This window comes from Crocodylus porosus, unplaced genomic scaffold (genome assembly GCF_001723895.1).
Source record: "Crocodylus porosus isolate Cpor-Errol unplaced genomic scaffold, CroPor_comp1, whole genome shotgun sequence".
In the NCBI taxonomy this organism is placed as follows: domain Eukaryota; kingdom Metazoa; phylum Chordata; order Crocodylia; family Crocodylidae; genus Crocodylus; species Crocodylus porosus.
The window spans coordinates 81,332,003-81,339,462 of record NW_017728918.1 but is presented as its reverse complement, the minus strand read 5'-3'; positions in this window follow the sequence as shown (position 1 = coordinate 81,339,462).

The window sequence follows — 7,460 nt, the reverse complement described above, 5'->3', positions numbered from 1 at the left end:
CCCCTGAGCCTTTTCTTTTCCAGACTGAAGTGTCCCAGATCCCTCAGCCTCTCCATGTACAGCCTACCCTCCAGGCCCTGGATACTCACACTGTAAAAACCATCTTTTTTTTTTTTTTTTCAGCCTTCCTGGAGCTCATGGCCATTAGAATTTCTTATCCCTTGGGGAGCTCTGATGTACCCCTCTTATATAATTTTAGGCTGCTACCAAGTCCCCCCTGGGACTCTTCAGTCTGGAAAAGAGAAGGCTCAAGTCCCTCCGCCTCTCCTCCTGCTTTAAAAAATAAAAGAGAAGTTGACATGTATCATCTTTCTGATTTACCACATTGACTGGAATCTAAGATGAGGGTCTGTGCCCCACCATCTGCATGGAGGGAAAGGCCCCTCTTCTTAGATCTGAGTACAAAGTGTATGTGTTGGGGGCGGGGGTGGATACAGAGCAGGCACTTACTCTAGCCTTGATGGAGCTCAAGGCTAGAGTCAGATCCACAGGAGCATCCCTTTCCCCGCTGTTTGACCTCTGTAGCTTCTGCCTTGCCCCTGTTACCCAGCCTGGCCAATCAGCAGTGTCACCTCTGCTGTATGGTGTGACAGGGGCTGTGCTTCCATGTACTGTGCTCCATGCCCTGGACAAAGAACAGAGTCTGAGCAGCATCTAACAGTAAGGGGTGAGGAAGGGGGTAGGGGGAAAGGCAGAGACTGGAGGAAGTGGGGAGGAGGGGGTAGAGATTGCCTAGAGGGGCAGAAGTTGTGGGGAGATGGGAGGGCAGGGGATGCAAGTGGTAGTGGTGGAGCAGGAAGTTTCAGGGGGAAGAAGTGGGATGGCAGAGAGCAAGGGGGGCATCTGATCCTCCAAGCCACTGTTTTACATGACATAGCCATGAGGAGCTGGGGAGGACACAAATTTAAGACAACACTCCAATAATTACATGTAACACCTGGAAAAAGAGAGAGAGAGTTTGTCAAGTTTATGGAATATTTGGGGGAAAGTTTTGGAAAGCTTGTGGGAACATTCAGAAGACTGAAGTAAGCCTTAAAACAGCAACTATTTGGTTTTTATTAATAGGGAACAATTGATTGAGAATTTTAAGGTTGAAGTTGAGTAAACTTATAAAATGAGAGTTCAGTTTCTAAGGCAAGGGAAGTGTGAGAGCAACAGAATAAAAATGCTTAACTTGAGAGAAGCAGAATTCAATAAACTCCGGGAATATTTGGCTGGGTCTCTTGGGATCTGAGGGATATGTGAGACCAGAAGATTTGCCAGTTACTTAAGGAGACCATATTAAATGCACAACAGAAATCTATCCTAATGTGGAACAACCACAACAACAACAACAACACAACAGATATAGAGAGACAATTATGGCAACTTCCCAGAGTGCTTCAAAGACATGAAAATCAGAAAGTAACCATATAAAAATGGAAACAAGGGTATATTATGAAGCATAAGTATAAAGGTCATGCAAATACAAAAGCTGAATGTCTGTATCACTAAACAAGTTTAAATTAACAGGAGGCATAAAAAGCAACAAGAAAATATTCTATACATGCATTGGAAGTGGAAGGAGAACAATGGTCTATTATTAATTGAGATATGAAAGCACATAATGGATCTTGTAGAAAATACTGAATTATTGGTTTTTTTGTTTCAACTGAAGTGCAAAAAAGGCATATTGCAACCAGATATTTAAGTAAATTAAGTTTAACAGCAAGATGAGGTATGGGCCAGTGTATGGATAAGAACAGAGTAAAGAAATTAAAGAATATTTGTATAAAATAGATATGTCCATTAGGCCTGTGCAAAGTGGCTAGTATTTGCTTTGGATTTGGATTTGACCAATTTGGGGGACAGTGATTCGACTGGTGATTCAAATCACTGTCCCAAATTGATTCAGCCAAATCTGATTTGGAGATTCAGCTGCTGTCAAATCTCTGCTGCTGCCAAAGTGCCTAATCATGCAGGCCCCATCCCCCACCCACTCTTCCAGCCTAGCAACGGCTGCCTTACCTGCCCCAGCTCCTGGCACTTTGAAAAAAAATCCGCTGGACTCATGGGGTGGTGCCGGGCAGGGGGAGGCGATTTCTACTGTCCCATGCTGTGTGGGGGGCTCTGCATGAGCCTCCTGACCCTCCCCCACTGTCCCAGCTCTGCCATGGCTGCTCTGTCCACCCCGGTTCTGGCCCTTTAAAATAAAAAACAAACAAACCCCGGGCTTACCAATCTCTGCTGCCCCATCTCTCCCACCAAATCAGGCCAAATCCCCTCCGAATTGAATCAGCACTCAAAGCTTTCCACAGCCCTAATGTCCATGTGTGATCGACTATGAGTTTTATTGTAATATTATAGGTATTCTGCATTTATGACGTAATAACCTGCATGCTTCAGTTTTCCTTACTAATTTACTTGGAGGGGAGGGGAAGAAAGGATTAAGAGAGAGTGAAACCAGACTTCCTAGCCTACATGGCAGAAAACACATCCATATACATCTTCCCCTCCCCTCCAAATAAGTTAGTAAGGGAAACTGAAGCATTCAGGTTGTTCCTGAAAAAAAAAGTTTTTGTTTTGTGTCTTGGCACTTGAAATATACTATTTCCCCTCTGAATATGGGAAGTTCTTTCATGTATAATCTGGAAGGATTAGACTGTCTTGTGTATGACCAAGAAAGAATAGGATGTCACCTGAAATAAATATGAAATAGTGAATGGCACTAGGTTTCTTTGGTTTTGGTTAAATAACCTTAAGATTATGAGAAGTAGTTCCACAGGTAGTGAGTTCTGCAGAGATTTCAAAAGGTATCATATGACTATGCATTAAAACATGGTCCTTTAATCCCCAGTTGAGACTTCAAGCTCAGCACTGAAGTGGTATCTTATGAAGTTGCCTGAAGCACAGCCTCAAACAAGAGCAAAGCAGCCACAACTGCTTGAATGAAACCAGGCAGAAACATTGAGAATGAATTAGTACACTGAGTGCAGGTAGGTAACAGAGATTGAAATGCCAACTGGAAGCAAAAAAGAAGAGTAAAACTTGAAATTGTTTAACCTAAGGAAGGCTCTATTGTATGAATATATTATTGTAATATGCCCATTTTCTTGTCATATGTGTCTGATTTGTAAGAAAAAAAAAATCCATCACTAATAACAATACCAATGGACAACCAAGGACAAAAATCTAGATTAAAGAAATAAGGTATTTCTTTTCAGATGAGATCTCCAACCAAGTAAATGTAAATCAAATAGAATGCATTTGTCTCTTACTATCTTTCAATTTTCTTTCACACTGCTCTGAAAGCCATCCTTTTAAATCCCTACTTTAAATGGACATTTTGTGTTAATCCTCTGACTGCACATGCACCTAAATTAGAGGTGTTGTTACATGTCTATTAAAAAGATCTATGCATTACTGCATCAATGTTTAGTTTTTTGGTTTTGTTTTGTTTTGGGCCTATCTTCTTAATTTAAGATTTGTATAAAAGTCCAGACTCTATTTATATATCTAATTTATATTGGTGCTTCCTCTGAAACTTTGTATCAATTAAGGTTATGAACTAACTCCTTTGAAAAAAGTGACAATTAGTTTTCAATCTGCATCCCACAAATATTTTGCTGCAAGGGGAAGCAGAGTTTTCTGCAAGGGGAGGCAGAGTTTTCTAATGAGTAGGGCATTAGCTGGGGCTCAGGAGTCCTGGGTTCATTTTCTGAAAACAATAGGCTGGAAAAGCAAACCAAACTCTGGCATGCATCTCAAGCAAAACCAGGGACATCATCTTCCCACTTTACTTGGTCTTAGTGGAGTTCTGTGTCCAGTTTTGGGCCCCCCACTTCAGGGGGGATGTGGATACGCTCAAGAGAGTACAGAGGAGAGCCATCTGTATGATTAAAGGCCAAGAGAGCAAGCCTCATGAAGAGAGACTGAGGGACATGGGGCTCTTCAGCCTGAAAAAGAGAAGGCTCAGGGGGGACTTGGTGGCTGCCTGTAAGAATATAAGGGGGGTGTATCAGAATCTGGGAAAACAGTTGCTCACCAAGGCTACCTAAGGGAGAACTACTAGGTCTAATGGCCACAAACTTCTAGAAGGTTAATTCATGCTGAATATAAGGAAAAACTTCTTTACAGTCCGAGTATCCAAGGTCTGGAACAGACTCCCCCCAGAGATGGTGCAAGCACCTACTCTGGACTCATTCAAAAGGTGTTTGGATACTCTATCTTGTTGGGATCAATTGATCCCTACAGACTACCTGCCTCTGGCAGGGGAGCTGGACTCAGTGATCTCACAAGGTCCCTTCCAGCCCCTAATGTCTATGAAATCTATGAAATATAATTCTATCTTTGTATAGTTCCAGTATGCCATCAGTGTTTACCAAATAATTATGAGCATTTATACACATGCTCCTGGAATGGGGCGCTCTAATTAGAGAGCCACTCTAATTAGAGTGCCTGAAGAGTCTCATGGATTAGCATCCCCACACTTCAAAATGGTGGCGGGGTGCTATCTAAAGCTTGTTTGATTGAATGTATAGACACCCAATAGCTTTAGTTTCACACAAATATGAAACAATAGGCTAGCAGTTTGAAGAGGCACATAATTACACTTCTAGCAATGTGTCTTGGAAATCTATTTCCAAGGCCTGTATCCAAGGACTTCCTTGAGACTAGACTAGCCTAATATATGGATGTGGTGACACATGTCATTGGGAATAAAAAAGGACATACAGAGAAGAGGTAATAAATCAATTATACAACAGGCACTAAAAGTAGTATTAGATTTGGATTGAATATCCTTCACATCCTATTTAAACATTAAGAATTGGTAGGTTTCTTTTCAGAAACTTTTATATATGGTTTCTTTATTTCTTACGCTTTTTACATTTTGTTTGTCAGAGCCAATTGGCTATAATCACAAATGGTGGCTCCATTTTTGATTAAAACTAAAAGTTTGAAAATATTTCCTTAATTATTAACCTCAACAACAAAAGAATCAACCAACCAACAAACAAACACTTATTACGTAAGTTTTGATAGATACAAAACTGATGGAATAGATACTGAGACCATCAGAAACATGATTTATGAATACTAAAAGGTGAAATATAATTTTGGGAAAAAAAAGCCTCATGTCAAGGACTTTACTTTCACAGCAAGAAATTAGTGGTAATGGCTTACTGAAGCTTCAAGGAGAAACCACAGTAGGGTCCTGGCTTTTACAAAAATGTGCATGTGCACTTAAGGCTATGCACTATGACTAGTTCAGCTGAATTCACCAGAACAATTAAAGTGAAGTTAAGTGGAGTAAAGTTAAGTTTATGTGTTAGCCCTTCTCATGGTGAGGGCTAAGGTACGATTCTGTCAGCTGATCCTCCCTCTTCTCTGCTTGCCCTCTGACGTGCTAGTGAATGTTTCAAATAACAATAATGTTGAGACTTTGTGAGATTCTGAAAGAGACTATCTCAATCATGGTACATTTACATAATAAACATCTTTGAAAAACATTTAAGCATTCCCATAAAGAGTGGCCTCTAAATCAGGATATGTTGCAATTTTAACTGTCAATATGTTCTGGCCTCCTTGCTTCTCAGCAGAGATGCTCAGAGCAGTTGCATAAAAGTTGGAGATAAAGGAAAAAAAGCTGTTTCTAACCAACTTCTATTGCTCTAGCACCTCCCCTTTGGTGTGCCTTAAGCTTCTTCCTTATTTGATTCAATTTGATTAATTTGATTTAGCCAAGTATTTGGAGCAGCAGCTCCTTCTCTCATCAAACAGGCAGGGTCCTGAATTCTCTTTTACTTGGTACCTGGCACGTTTGCTTACAGTGACAATACAAGTGTTGCCCAATACTCAAGGGTGCTGTCCCTTGAGAAATCAACAGTGACACAACAAGCTGAAAAGGCCTGTAAAAGCTGCTACCTTGGAGACAGTAAAATAAAACAAATCCCAGCAAATCCTCCCCAAAGCTACAATGTAACAGGCAATGCAGGCTTTGTTAGGAACAGGAAGCTAGAATCAGGTGAAAGAAGTATTTTTTAGTATTAAGTAATAATTAATGAATGCTCCCCAGCTCCCAACTCTCACAAACTCCTTCAAATCCCACCTCCTGCCTTAGCACATTCCACAGTAAATGGTATAGCCAAGATTATTTGTAAAGGTGAAATGCTACTTTAAACAAAAAATCATCTTAGATTTTCCTGTGCGAGACACTCTGACTCCAAAGGGGTCTCCTTTCTACCTGTCTTGGAACCTACCAGGGGTCTTGGTCAGTTCTGGGTTGCTGGGCTGGGAATCTTTCTTTCTGATTGCTAGTTACTATTAAGTTGAAGATGCTGGAGACCCATTGCCAGGATCTCCCAAACTCCTTTGAGAACGGCAACCAAAATGATCAGGGGTATGGAACAGGTGCCATAACATGAGAGACTAAAAAGGCTAGTACTCTTCATTTTAGAAAAGGAGAAGGCTGAGGGGAAATATGTAGTAGTCTATAAAATTATGAAGGGTATGGACAAAGTTAATAAGATAGTGTCACTGACCAAGTCCCAGGATACTGGAGCTAGGGGTACTCACTGAAGTTAATATGAGACAGGTTTAAAACTAGCAAGAGAAAGTACTCTTGTTATGCAGTGCGTGGTTTACTTGTGGAACTCATTGCCACAGGAGATTGTAGTAGAGGCAGCTAGTATAGCCAGGTTAAAAAAAGTGACGAGGTAAATTTATGGATGATAGATCCATTAGTAGCTATTAAGCAGAACAGCTGGAGATGTTTCTTCTGGTATCTTCGATGATTCTGGGTGCCTGAGTAGGTACTGAACAGGGGATAGATTGTTCTAATTATATCCAATTCAGTGCTTCCCTCTAAAGCAAAGGTTTCAAACTCACTGGACTGATGGGCTCCTTGAAGGCTATGTTGTTATCTTATTTACCTTACTGCAATTTCACTAAAGAAAAAATCTTTTGTTGCAACATACCCCTGTTTTCAGTGTATATTTTACTCTAGTGGGTGCTGACTAAAAAAAAAGTTGTGTATGTTAAGTGAAAAAAATCCAGAGACATAGAGCTTGCATGCAAATTAGACAGACTTTGCTTCTCTTGCTCTAGTTGCTAGTTGTAATTAAAATTTCACACAGTGTTTGTTTATGTGTGGATGCAATGCTTGTTGGATCGTATTAACTTACATGTAGATGCATGAGCAATCACATCTTATTAATTTCAAAGAGGATTCTCAAAGGGGAATCTCTAGTTAATGTAAATTAACTTTTCTGACAATGCTAGCAAAATAAATGGCATTAAGATTCAAACCAAAAATTGTATGAATAAGGAAACAGCAGGAAAAAAGGAATATCTATATATAGTACCGAGTCAGTTTAGCATGGTCCTAATCTCATTGATGGGAGGTATTTTAACTTCAGTGTTTGTTTTGAAACTTAGGTATTAATAAAACTCTGTTCATAAAGCCTCTGTTCTCTACCCCA